Here is a 15,334-nt window from a genome sequence, read left to right as displayed (position 1 = left end):
TGCATGCATTGCACCACTTTGCAACCTCTTGGACTACAGTATGTCTGCATCAGGCATAATGTATTCAAGGGGGTGTCCAGCCTTAGGAGGCCCGCACAAATGGCACAATTTTTGTTGTCTTTTTAGTGCCTGTTCAGAGCACGCATTAAAATTACGTACCCATATTAACCTATGGGCCTCCTTGCACTTTGCTCCACTAGCATCAACATTTTTAACGTTAGTGGAGCAAAGCTCCACAATAGTGTCAACATTTCTGATGCTATTGGCTTAAAATGTGCCATGGTGCGCCGTATTATAAATACGGTGCACACATAGTGTAATTAGGTGGGGCAGAGGCAATGCAAGAAAACTGGAGCATCAATACTGATGTGCCAGTTTCTTGTAAATCTTGCCTTGAATCTGAATTTGAAGCACTATATGTTTGTCCTTGTTTTCTGCATTGTCGTTATTGAATTATCTGTCTTTTATATGTTTGTGAAATAAAAAATTGTGCGGCATGTTGGTGATCATATACATTTATACTATGTTTTTGAGACTCAGTTATCTAAGTTTACCTTTGAGTCTGTAATAAATCCCTTTCTAAACTTTAAGTTCGTCTCTGAGATTTAAGGCCCTATTATAAGTCTGCTGGTTTAAAGACTGCCAGACTTGTGATGGAGGTCAGACCACCACATTATGACCCTGGCAGTCGAACCACCAAAAAAACAACGGATCCACCAGGATCTTTGATCCTGATGGAATGACGGCAGTTATGGTTGTAATCAGTCACGGCAGCGTTGAAGTCGGTGTCGCCATGTTGATTACAACCATGTTCTCTGCCAGCCTTTTCATGGCAGTTCAACCACCATAAAAAGGCTGGCGGAGAACAAATCCTTGGGGTCCTCCTCCCTAGCTCTGTTGGAATATGCACCGTCTGATGTGCAGACGGTACACATTCCGAGGGACTAGGGAGGCCCACTGTGTAACAGCATTGGACTCCAATTCCGTCACATGTTTTCACATGTTTTCAACTAGGCTAACCAGTGGAAACCATGGTTTCTGCCGGTCAGCCCAGTGGACAACATGTAATGGGACCAGGCGGGAGCCTCACAGTGGCGGTTTTTCCAACCGCCAAACTCGTAATCAGCCCCATAACGTGCAACCAAATGGGTTACACTGTCATTTAGTACCGTGAATGAAGGTGTTTCTCCTTCACCCTTGGGACCCGAAAAAAGATTCATCAGAACATAAAAGAGGAAGAAAGAATGGCACTGGATCACTTTTTATATGTGCAGTATGTGAACAGGGGTGCATGTACGACTTACCTTATTGCCACTCTAGTAAAGAGTCCCTTGAATTTCAGAAACTTTGCACTGATAATGAAACTTTAGTTTGAAACCAATATTTTTTTTATGCTGGTCGTAATTTTAGGTGGAAATGATAAATTTTTTTATTGCCAAATAGTTGACAGTGAAGTTTACTGATGATTATGACATGGTTTGGTGGATTTGGTGCAGATTTTCCATGACATTACGAGATGAGGTCAATTGAATTGTTATGAGAGGTATCCTTATTTTAAAAAGTATACACCGTGATGTCTAGTAATAAAAATCAATAGTGGATAAACTATTTACAATATTCGTGGAATATACTAATATTCAACTCAGCCTGTCTCTCTTTTAAAGAAAATAATAGTTGGTTTGGTTAGATTGATATAAAAATATAGAAACATGGATCTACTAAATCTCATAATATTTTTAATAATTTACATTTGAAAGATATAAGGTGTATAACACCTTAGTAATATAATTTACTAGCTTCATTTGTAAGGGCATCTGTTTCATCTAGTATAAAGGCTGAAAATGCTAACGTCTGTAATTTGCTATACTCTAGAGAATCTCCATCCTCAGTCCAGGTTGAACCACTGCTTAGTTCATAAATATTTCTTTCACATTGCATTGTGATTTGCATCTGTTGGTTATCATACTGCTACTAAATCAATTGATTTAAGCACTGCTCTGCTTATAAAACGTTATTTTCATATGGGGTTCTGGCTGGTTGAACCAGGGAGAAAAAGGAAATTAAAACTATAAATATACACACACTAGTGATTTCAAAACAGGACAGTCATGAGTTACCTTATCTCCATGAAATACAAGTTGAAAATCATGGAAATAAAGACATTTTAGTGCACACAAATTTGTTTACACTGGAAAGCATTCAGAATAACGTTTGTTTTTGTAAAATAAAAATAAAAGTATATAGCTGGTAAGGTGTTGTGGTGTCAAATGTTTAATTATAAAAGTGCTGAAGCACTTTATGGAGAATGTATTTTTGCTGTATTCATCAAAGTCGTTTTCTTTAATTTGTAGATATGATGATGACTCTGTAAAACGATTTTATGGACCTCACTGTCAATTATGAAATAAGTGGATGCCTGATTCTATAACATGATATTCGCGATCTTTTGAAATTGGCATAACACATGGCTTAATTGTCAATAGTATTCTAAAAGAGCACTATTGGGCTATAGGATAGAAATCCAGCTTTTATCAGAGTTTCGGGTTACAGCCATCAACCTTTCCTAGCTGGAGGATTTCAACATTTATAAAAATAACTAAGTCAGAATGAAAGAATCAGGATGACCTGCTTGGAGCATTCAACCTCCGCTCTATCACAGCTGTCCTGAAATCATACCTAATTGTGTTAAACCACATAAAGCATGGGTTTGTGATTGGTGCTTTTTAACCTAAAATAAAAAATAAAATAAAAAATGTATATCTCTATTTCCCTTGAATGTTTTTCAATCATTGAGCTCATTTTCTGTATTTTAATTAATTGGTTGTGAGATTTTTATTGTGTTGTAGTTTGACATTTTAATAATTTTGGTTCTGCTTCATACTTTACACACTTCTTCTTAAGTTAAGCTTGTTTGCTGTGTGCCATAGCTACTAGGGGGTTTACTTATTGACAGCAAAGGCTGCCGCAAATCTCAAGGGGAGTGGAGGGGAGAGGGAGGGAGGAGGAGGAGGGGAACAAGTAAAAAAATCTATAATTAAAAAAAACTACCTTTTCCTGTTGCTTCCACCGCCTTCTGCCACGTTGCTCCTCTGGTCTTCTTGTGGGACACCAGCACAGGCTCCCAGAAATCCTGGTGCTGCTTTCATGTTAAACCTAGCATGAAAGTAGCACCAGGATTGGTCTGAGAGGATTGGACTGCTGCTCAGACACAACGCTGGGGTCTGTGCAGTTTTTTCTGCAGCCGGGCTGGAAAAACCTAAGGCCTATATTTATACTTTTTTTGCACCACATTTGTGTCATTTTTTTACGCAAAAGTGCCGCAAACTTACAAAATACAATTATATTTTGTAAGATTGCGCTGCTTTTGCATTAAAAAAAATGCAATTGTGGCGCAAAAAAAAGTATAAACATGGGCCTAAATGCACATGTGTGTTTGACAAGCCTGAGATGGCCATCCAAACACACATGCACACTTAGTGCACTCCATTCCTCCCCCCTGCCTCCTCCCGTGGCCCAGACCTGTCTCACCCTGAACACGCTGCTGGCTAAGCCATGAGATGAAAGATAAAACGTTAATTAAATATAATTTTATCTTTCATCTACTGGCTTAGCCAGAGGGGCGCCGCTTCTTCGCCCCTGCTTATTGAACTTGACTGTTTGACCTGACAACATTTTGGCCTTATTACTTGGGAAGGACTTTCCTACTCCCCAACTAGTAATCCGTTTTCTTACAAACAATAAAAACCTTCCCCTGAATAATAATGTCAGGCATACATTGGATACTGAATTTAGAAGTGAGGTACACAAAGGAACACATGCTAAGGCCCTATTGGGCTTCTTTTGAAAGGCGTGTGGGAGACTGGGATGGAACTGAGTCATAACAGATAGGAACATCTGAAAAACTACAGGACTACAGCAGTGTCAGTTATCTTCTACGTATAACATTTAGTCCCACATGCAGGGCGAATCTGTGAGTGGTATGAATGCAGGGGACCTTCAAAGAACAGTTAATTCGGTTTTCCTGTGAGTCATATGTTGTGGTAAACTGGTAAATATGAAGTAGTCGAGTCAATTATCTGTCAGAATAATGCCTCCAGATGACTGGAACAAATTTGGCAAAATTAGTTTTACATGAGAACTTTGGCACTGGGAGGGCAGTGGATATAGGGCACAGTTCATCTCATACTAAGGCAACATGTGTGGGCAGCAAGTTGGGCTGAGGCAGTGTTGACCACCTGTCAAGTTATGGTTTCCTTAGCATCTAAGGCGTTAATAAAGGTTTAAGATTACACTGCCTCAGTTCTCGGTACTCACATAAAAAGGAAGCAGCCACGTGTTTCAGATTAGAGCTTTGGGCACCGGCACGTTTTTATTTACAAATTAACCACTGATATCCTGACACAAGACACTAAAATAATTATAGTACTTATCTGGTTATGCTCATCCAGCTAGACTTGTGTCTAACAACCTTTAATATGGATCTTACTATGTATCCATTTCTCTAATGTATTTCTCAGCTTTAAAAAACTATTTTTTCACGACTACTTTTTAAACAGATTATATTCCTATTGTTTTCATTAATAATCTTTCTTTTATTCAACCACAGATATCAATATTAGCATCTTTATTGTGAGCCCACTATCACATTCACGGTACCAAAAATGCATTTCGCCCTCTTTTAGTGCTTTGTCAGGAGCATAAACGTGATTACATGTAAAGAAACAAAACACACTGTCCATTAATTTAATGAACAATTCCATCCCATGTCATTGTTCCCAGAACATTGACCTTGTCTAAAAATGTCTTGCAAGATGCTGCTGCAGAATTATTCAAGAAGACAATGCTCTAAAGAGACGTGCTTTGAGCACCAGTCACCTGCTGCATTTTGCAATACTGTCTTACTTGAGATGCACACGTAGTTTAAAAAAGTATATAGAATTTAGAAATGTGAAATTTAAAGAAATTTCATGAGTTGTGCACACTGCTACGTTCGTGAATTTCATAAACTTTGACAGCTAACTAAAATGTTGGCCTAACTTTACGCCTTACTCATAAGTAAAATGTTTACAAAAATTTCAAAAAATGCACGACAGAGAGAATGTCTAAAGATCAGTAAAAACCAAATAGAAACAGAGAAAATGCCACGAAATTGGTAGTAGGTAATGTTGAACATCTAGTACATTTTAAATCCCTCCAACAAGGCTCACCTTTACATGCTGCTACTAACTATGATAATATTTTTATAAACATGAAACTGTAGGATAAGCCCTGTCTAACAAGATGAACTGCACTGCTTTATCAGCTAGCAGGAACAGTTTGGTGATGTTTTAAACCAGCAGCACTAATTGTATGTTATACTTCAGCTGGGATATTTCATTGCCTGCTTCAGCTGTCAACTCAAACAGAACAACTGAACTGTGACAAGCATAATACCTTTTACTCAATAAACACCTAATTGTTCCCGAGCACATGAGGTTTTCCAAATTGATGTTAGAAAGCAGCCAAGCAGAGTGACATATGTCCGACACATCAGTGCAGTGCTAACAATTTCTCATCCTGAATTGATGAGAGCAAAGCAGACCTAGAATCACCAGCTGCTCGCAGCACCAGGGTTGTTAAAGTCACATTTTGTGGACATCACTTGGTCACAAATAGATATGCCTATATCAAAACAATAAAATAAAGTGAAATCCAAAAAATGTGGTCACTTAAGCAGTTATTGAGTTCCAATTTTCTATAGTGCTGTGTTATTCCGCTTTATGTTTAACAATAGTAATCTCCAGTGTAGCAAGCTGATAAATGAATCACTTAAAAATAGACACAATAACACTGTCAAATGGATAGCATGATAGAAAAGAATAAACAGGGCATTCAATAAAAGCACTTATAGAGAAAATTAAAGAGGAACGTGTGTTTTTAACAATTTTTGAAAGAGACAGATCTGGTTGATTTTTGATTAGGGTGGAGTGTGGTTATATAAACTGGAAAAATCACCAGTGAAGGAATGTTTTGTGTTCGAGATGTTACACATTTTGGTTTGCACCTAACGAGAGTCTTTGCTCTCTTGACCCTTCTGTCCTCCAGAGATGGTCAAAAGTGTTGTGTTTCAAAATAGAAGTCAAATCGTGATGATTAAACATCTACACAAATTATGCCAGTACAATATATGAGAGGATTTAAGCAAAGAAATTGCAAAGAGAGGCAAACCGAATGTTTTTAAAACCATCCACATATTGTTGTACATTAAGGTGTTTTTGTACATTTTATAAGCTAATAAACAGCAAGAAAGGATTGTCAGCTGACAATTATACCCAGGCGTGTGCTACGATGGTCCCCTCAAGATATGTATTACTAGCACGTCAGCTGAATTGCACAAAATGTTGTTGAGATGCTCTGTGGTGTGATGCACATTTATTCAGTTTCCCGCAGAATGTGAGGAGGAACTCCTTAATCTCCCATATCTCAAAGATATTCATTGGCCTTGGTTAAACAAGGCCCTATAAAGAGTTGAGGGGCCCCCTGAAGGCTTGAACCCCTTGCACCACAGGGACTGCAGGGCCCTGTGTTACACCCCGGGGAACATTCATTTTGAAAAACAGAATCACTGTCGCAAGGCCATCTGTTTGGGCCAGTCTTCTCTTGCTGTCATTCCATTACCTCTTGTGCCTCTTTTTGCACTAACTGTGAACTTATCAACTAAGTATAGAAACAAAGAATGCACTGTTGCTTCATCTGATAAGATATTAGAATTTTATGGAAGACTATTGTTATGTCTTATTATCAAGTAAAGTCTGCCTTGGGCACTGATGCATTTGTTATGTTTTAATTATATGGAACACTGATGTGTATGTTCTAGAATGGAATGTGGATGGTGGGGAAAGTTAGACAGTACTTTCATTGCTGTGATGATCTGAGAGGAGGAGTACTGTGCTGCCAGGAATAAAGATAAGTTTAACTTCACTTCATTTCATTTCATTGGATTCATTTCAACAAGTGGCGACGAACAGGACAACACTTGTTTCTACACAGCACATGGGCAGTGTTTTCTCCTTAGAACTTGCTTTTTTTATTTCCTTTCCTCCATGTTTCCTCTCATCATCAGGACAATTAATTATCTCGACATCACAGTGGAATATGTGGATGAGAGGAGTTTCAGCACCTGTGGTAATGTACAATCTATAAAATTACATTTGGGAAACAGTTTAAAAATTATGAGTTGGTCCACTCCACGAGTGTGGGATTTGTAATATGCCGAACTTGTTGTGCCTGGATATGGTAACTATGGTGCAAGCCTTAATATCCTGTGTGTTGGATACTTTTAAAAGTTACTACGCTTAGCGTTCAACAATAAACTTGGGAGGCCAGTTGCTGTATTCTCACAGACTCTCTGAGCGCAGCAGCGCATTTAAAGAAAATTAAAGCACACCTCACAGTCGCTGTGCATCTGCTTATGTATCCGCTTCCTCTAACAACACAGAAAGTTACTTAGATGACTTGACACAACATTTCTATTGGTCACGTTTTGTATTAAAAAAAGAAAGAAGAACAGAGAAAGAAAGAGGACTCCGTGTCTCTTCGTTTATGGAAAGTTTTACTGCACGCTTGTACCAATTATTGTGCAGAGCATAATGAATATCATTCTACAGCGATTTGCACGCCTTTGTTATTTACTGTGCAAAAACCTACAAAGGTGTGCTACAGTGATTTGCATGCTTATCTCATATATAGTGCAGGTCACAGATGTATTTGGATTTGCATTTACTGTATTCACAACCCAGTAATTCGCGCACTGTGCACATCTACATTCAGTGATTTGCACACTCTCTGTGCAGATTTTCTATATTTCGGTGATTTGCCCAGTACCTTAAAGTTACCTCCACATTTTGCACCATGAAGTTTGAACCCCCAACCAAATTTTTACAAAACAAAGGTGATCCACCTATTCTTTGAGTAAGATGGAAAGAGGAATTTCTAACATACGTGAGAGCAATTGATGATGAGGACTTGTCTCAAGAGAGGAAAAAAAAATACTTTATTACATTGCCTAGGTTCGGAGGGGCAAATGATTTTCAGTACAATACCACCAGTGGCGACTCAAGGACAACAAGAGGGAGAAACTGATGTGTTTCAAGAAGCATTGTTAAGATGAGAAAAAATATTAAACCCAGTGCAAGTATAGCATTAAATAGATTCAAATTGTATATCAGAGTGCAGAAAAATGAAGAGACCTTTGATGAATTTCTAAATGCATTGTGAGGATTATCTTTGCATTGTTATTTTGGTACAATAACTGATGATATGATTAGGGATCGGATAATTGTACATGTCAAAAGCAAAAAGATACAAGAACAATTGTGGGTAAAGGAAGATCCTAAATTGCAAGATATAATTACCACAGCTAAGGTGCTAGAACAATCTGAAGGGTGAATGAAGTCTGTGTAGGAATCTGACAAAATTTAGGAGGACGAGAATAAAGGTGTATGTGCAACGGGGAACATGTTAGGAACATGAGGTAACATGTTAGGAACGAAATATGACAGACATGATAACATTGAGAAAATTACATGCTATTGTTGTGGTAGCACGGGCCATATGGTGTCTTCAGCTAATTATCCTGCAATAGTAAAGAATGAGAAAATGTGGCAAGATAGAGCACTTTGCTTGCATGTGTATGGACTTAAAAAGGAGTACTACTATCAAGGGTAAAGTAGCATACATGAGCAATGAAAGAACTAGTGAGTGTGGCTATAAATGTGATTGTAAGGACGATGTGATTGTTAAAGACAATGAGAAGACTGTTGAGTGTGGTGAGATTAAAGGCCCTCCCAAATGCAAAATATGGATAAAGGAATACCGAATTAGAACTTATGGCTGACTTGGGATGACCCTGCACAATTGTTACGCAAAGTCTTTTTGTTCAAAAGTTTGAGAAAGTCTGGAACATAAAAGACTTAAAGGCATCCGACATTACAGCACAATGTTTTGAAGGCACAGTAATTGATATCACAGGTTATGTACAAACCGAGATAAAATTGGAAGTGAGGTGTACTACTATAAAATTGTATGTCGCAGTGAATTTGGTAAATATACTAGGCTGGAAGAAGCAGTTGAAGCTAGGAATAATATTGAACCCAAGAAGTCGGGAACCTCTGTTGGTAGTGGAACATTGTGAGACTAAAGACTGGATAGTATTTAAATTCCCAGAAGTTTTCACTGATAAACTCAGAAAGCTGGAAGGGTATAGTCACAAGATTAAAGTCAAGGCAAATGCTAAACCGGTGGTGCAAAAACTCAGAAATGTACTCATTAGTGTGAGGGAAGAACTGAAGCATATGTTGTCAGAAACGATTAGAGAAGATGTTACAGAGGAAGTAGATTCCTCAGAATGGGTTTCTCTGATAGTTTTGGTCAGGAAGGCAGACAAATCTTTGAGGTTATTTGTGGACCTTCAAACTGTGAATGCAAATATGGCAGTGAAATTTCATCCTCTACCTAACATAAATGAGGTAATTAGTATGCTGAATGGAGCCAAAATATTTTCCACATTTTGGTTTTGAGGTTGGCGTACCATCAAAGTGAGCTGACAAAAGATTCTCTCTACCTCACAGCATTTATCACACCACCGGGGCTATTCCAGTTCAAGAGAATGCCTTTTGGAATGGCCTCTGAGGCGTTTGTGTTCCAAAGGGTGATGTTTCATTTATTCAAAGATATGGTAAACTATATAAAGGGGCATATTTATACTCTGTTTGCGCCGGAATTGCGTCTTTTTTTTTACGCAATTCCGACGCAAAACTAACTCCATATTTATACTTTGGCATTAGACGCGTCTAGCGCCAAAGTCCATGGAGTTTGCGTCATTTTTTTGCGTGGACACCTACTTTGCGTTAATGATATGCAAGGTAGGCATTCCCGTCGAAAAAATTGACTCCGAGGCATGTGCGCCGTATTTACACTCCCGGGCAAAATTCACGCCCGGGAGTGGGCGGGTCAAAAAAAATGACGTACGGCCGCTTTTGCGCCGTTTTTTAGCGCCTGGTCAGGGCAGGCGTTAAGGGACCTGTGGGCTCGGAAGGAGCCCAGAGGTGCCCTCCCATGCCCCCAGGGACCCCCCCTGTCACCCTTGCCCACCCCAGGAGGACGCCTAAGGATGGAGGGACCCATCCCAGGGACATTAAGGTAAGTTCAGGTAAGTGTTTTTTTTTTGTTTTTTTTTGTGGCATAGGGGGGCCTGATTTGTGCCCCCCTACATGCCACTATGCCCAATGACCATGCCCAGGGGACAGAAGTCCCCTGGGCATGGTCATTGGGCAAGGGGGCATGACTCCTGTCTTTGCTAAGACAGGAGTCATTTCTATGGGGGTTGGGAGTCGAAAAAAATGGCGCAAATCGGGTTGAGGCGAAAAATTTGCCTCAGCCTGACTTGCCCCATTTTTTGGCGCCCAAGCTCCATATCCCCCTACGCCGGCACTGCCTGGTGTACGTCGTTTTTTTTCACGCACACCAGGCAGCGCCGGCGGCTAACGCCGGCTAACGTCATTGAATAAATACGGCGCCCGCATGGTGCTTCAGAATGGCGTTAGCCGGCGCTAATTTTTTTGACGCAAAACTGCGTTAGCGCAGTTTTGCGTCAAAAAGTATAAATATGGCCCAAAGTGTTTTCAGGTTGATGTTTTGATATTTACTAGGAACTAAAGGAAACATATGGAGAATATTAAGAGTGTGAGTGAGACTTTGAAGACAAGTGGTTTGACTTTGAAAGAGAAAAAATGTCAATTTTGCTATAAGTCAGTAGAGTATCTAGAACATACATTGTCAGGAGAGGGAGTAGTGCCAAAGAAATCACTGGTGAATGTCATCATCAATGCTCCTTCTCCTGATAATTGTGAGAAACTGTTGTCCTTTGCTGGGCTCAGTAAATACTATAGTAAGTTTATTGCACATTTTACCACAAAAATGGAACCACTCTGAGAACTTACACGAAAAGGAGTTGAGTAGATGAGGGTGGCTAGACAAAAATCTGCTTTTGAAATGATTACAAAAGAAATTATTGAAGCACCCACATTGAACCCTTTTAGATTGTGTGTACAATGCATTGTTACTGTTGATGTCAGTATGTATGGAAATGGAGGAGTATTATCTAAGAAATATGGAAATGAAACGTGAAATGTCACATTTGCATCTAGTACACTCAAAGATACTGAAAGGAGATACTCAGTTATAGAAAATAAATTATTGGCGTGTACCTGGGCTATTGAGCACTTTCACAATTTTATATGGGGCTCACGTTTTGTACTAAAAACTGATCATAAGCCTTTGGTGGGAATTCTTTCCCTGGCCGGTGGATGGAATGCGACAGCTTGAATCACTAGATGTATTTTGAGATTACAAGAGTATTGGTATACTCTGAAATATGTACCAGGCAGAAGTAATACTATAGTAATTGTCTTTCACGACTTCTCCAAGAGGATGTAAAGAGTGCTGACATGAATCAAGCTGAGATGGGAATAGATATTGTGTCAGTAGTGTCTGATTATATGACGGATGAATTTAAAGGCATAGAAGAAAAAGAATGGATAAAAAAATACATAATACAAGGATGGCCCAACAAAAGAAATATACCCTAGGAAGTAGCATCATTTCACAAAGTTATGGATGAGGTGGAAGTGGAAGGTGAACTTGAGTTCAAGAACGAAAAAAGTATTCCATCTAAAGTCATGCAAGAAGTTATTCTAAAATCAGCACGAGGGGCATCCAGGCATGTCTTCTATGAAGAGGTTAATACACATATTTGTATGGTGTCCAGGGTTGGATAGAATGGCAGACAGAGTTGTAAGATAATGTGAAGTGCATGCAAAGAGTGAAAAATGCTGAAACCTGTACCTGCTCCTCTCCAGCCAGTGCCTTGGCCGGATTCACCATGGTAGATATTGGGATTTGACATATCAGGACCATTTTATGCATTACCCAGTGAAGCTTGTTATGCTTTGGTTCTGGTGGACTATTATTCTAAATGGCCAGAGGTGAAATTAGTCCCTCAAGCTACATATAGTGTTATTGCTGAATTTTTCAAAGAAACTTTTGCAAAGGAGGGATATCCAGAAGTGTTGATATCTGACGATGGGGTTCAGCAATGGGAAGGCAGAGTTTATTTAAATATATTAACATTAAACATGTTACACAATGTGTTATACAAACCACAGGGTAATGGACAGATTGCGAGATTTAACCATGTACTTATGAAAAGCATTGGTTGAGCATGTGGATTTGGTGGACAATGGAAGGAAAAGTTAAGGGAGAAACTATGGTACTATAGTATCACTCCCCAGAATACAAAAGGGGTTAGTCCTTTCAGGTTGTTGAGTGGAAGACATCCAATGTCAAAATTGTGTCCATGGTGGTTTAAGAAGAAGCAATTTGAAGACCAAGAGAAAGTGTGTTTTGAGCAAGTTAAGGAGAGAGTGAGTATGAACCAAGAGAGGGTCAAAGAAGCTTTTGACATCAAGTGGAAAGTCAAACATCCATCATTTGTGGTAGGAGATTGGGTTAGATTGTGCAAACCAAGATTTGTGAGGAAAGGGACTTTCAAGTTTGGGAAAGCTGTGAGGATAATGAAAGTGTACAACAAGAGTGTGGTTACACGGGGTGGCAAAGTTTGGAATGTGAGAAGATTGGCTAAGTACAATGCAAGAAATGAATGCTCACATGATTGTGATGGGGAGGAAACATTTGTGAGAATAGAAACTGAGAGTGAGTCAAAGTCTATGCTATCACTGGTGCAGCAGCAAGAGAATGGTGATCAAAATGAAGCCATGTATGAGAGTGGTTCTAGAGGTGATGAGAATGTGGCATGAATGACCAGTAATGAAAACAACATGACAGCACATGATCATTCTATCACTTCACGGTTCAAATCAAGTGCTCATGAAAGATGTATACCAACCACATTGGAAGATTCTGTATAAATATTGTGTATATAGTTCTGCTTTAATTTGTATTTGTTTTTTTTTCTTTTAAAGGAGGGAAATGTGTTATGTTTTATTATCAAGTATTGACTGCCTTGGACAATGATGCATTTGTTATGTTTCAATTATATGGAACACTGAAGTATAAGGTCTGGAATAGAATGTGGATGGTGGGGAAAGTTAGCCAGTACTTTCATTGATGTGATGATCTGAGAGGAGAAGTACTGCGCTGCAAGGAATAAAAACAACTTTAACTTCTTTTCATTTCATTTCATTGGATTTGTTTCAACAGCTATGTTATCTTTGGTCCCTCATTCCATCTTTGTTGTTCACTCCACAGCACATTGAGACAATCACAGGGTAGCATAATGGACTATGCAAATGACAAAAATAATGTATTGTTATATAGGACAACATAGGATATCTTCATAAAGTAACATATCCTAAGTTTTGGAAATTTGCTATTTCTGTAGAGTCACCCCAGGATTTTGCCCTCTGATGATGAACCCATTTTTTGTTGACCTTAGGACTCTGTGCACTTTACCCCTACTAACCAGTGGACAAGTGTTTGTGCCCTCCATTTCAAACAAGTTAAAATTATTAGACACCTGATTCATGCCACTAATTTACTGATAGATCACTAGAATATGGTACTACCACAACTCAGGGTTTGTAAATTAAATGCTAGTAGAGGGCTGCAGCACTCATTGTACCACCCACTAAAGTAGTACTGTAAAAGATGTCTTCAGGTCTGCCATTACAGCCTGGGTGTGCAGTTTGAACTGCTCTTCTTGACTTAGCAAAACTAATATTTTGCCAGGCCTAAACCTTCCGTTGTAATACTTCTAAGTCACCTCAATGGGCAATCTAAGTGCCAATAAGGATGTCCTGGCAGTAAAAATGCTCCAAAGTCATTTTTTGATGTGGTAAGGTTTGCTCTTTCATAGGATAACACTCGGCTACACTACTGTGTTTAATAAGTACTACCATCAGTTTTGGGAATAGCTAGAAAAGTGGTTCAAAGGTTCATTTTATTAGTAAAGGTTAAGTCAATCAATCAATCAACCAAAGAAATTTATAGAGCGCGCTACTCACCTGTGACGGTCTCAAGGTGCTTGGGGGGGCAGGTCAGGGGGGACATGGAGGGTCACTGTTCGAACAACCATGTCTTGAGGTTCTTTCTGAAGAGCAGGAGGTATTTGGTTTTGCGAAGGTTGGTGGGGAGGGAGTTCCAGGTTTTGGGGGCGAGGTAGGAAAAGGACCTGCCTTCTGTGGTGGTGCGTTGGATGCGGGGAACTGTGGCTAGGGCGAGGTCGGCTGATCGGAGGTTGCATGTGGGAGTGTGGAAGTTCACTCTTTCATTGAGGTAGGTTGGGCCGGTGTTGTGGAGGGATTTGTGTGCGTGGATGAGGATCTTGAATGTGATTCTCTTGTCTATGGGGAGCCAGTGAAGGGATTTGAGGTGTGGTGAGATTCGATTGTGGCGGGGGAGGCCAAGGACGAGGCATGCGGCTGTGTTCTGGATTCTCTGGAATTTGCGTTTGAGTTTGAGTGTGGTGCCGGCGTAGAGGGCATTACCATAGTCTAGTCAGCTGCTGATGAGTGCATGGATGACTGTCTTCCAGGTCTCTGGGGGAATCCATTTGAAGGATTTTTTTAGAGTGTGGAGTGTGTGGAAGCAGGAGGAGGTTAGAGCATTGATTTGCTGTGTCATGGAGAGGGAGGGGTCTAGGATGATGCAGAGGTTGCATGCGTGGTTTGCGGTGGTGGGTGCGGGGGCTAGGGCGGTGGGCCACCAGGAGTCGTCCCATGTGGTTTTGTTGGGGGCGAAAATTATGATCTCAGTTTTGTTGGATTTAAGCTTGAGGTGGTTAGTTGTCATCCAGTTGGCGGTGTCGAAGAGAGCAGCGTGCAGGTTGGTTTTGGCAGTGGTGGGGTTGCGGGTGAGGGAGAGGATGAGTTGGGTGTCATCTGCGTAGTAGAGGACAGTGATTTCGTGTGACTGGAACTGGTAAAACAAACTCCACTGGTCTTCAGTGACCACTGCATCATCTATCTGGTCTTGCAAAAAGTAGGTACGCAGCATCTTGAACCATTTGTATAAGGGTCAAGTTTCTTTAACAATTACAAGGTCTCTATCATATTAGCTGGAGCAAAAATCACAAATGGTGCCCTGACTTACTGTCTGTTTTCAACACCATAGACCATGCCATCCTCCTGGATTTGTTGTAGAAACCAGCATTTAGGAACACACTTTGGAGTGGTTTTATTTATTTTAGTATGCAGAACATATTGTATAATACTCTCTCCATTTGTGTCACCATCCTGTGCTATCTCATTTTTCAGGGCCTCAGGGTTTCAAAACTGAG

The sequence above is a fragment of the Pleurodeles waltl genome, chromosome 8 (assembly GCF_031143425.1).
Source record: "Pleurodeles waltl isolate 20211129_DDA chromosome 8, aPleWal1.hap1.20221129, whole genome shotgun sequence".
Taxonomy (NCBI): Eukaryota; Metazoa; Chordata; class Amphibia; order Caudata; family Salamandridae; genus Pleurodeles; species Pleurodeles waltl.
Note: the sequence above shows the minus strand (reverse complement) of the source record.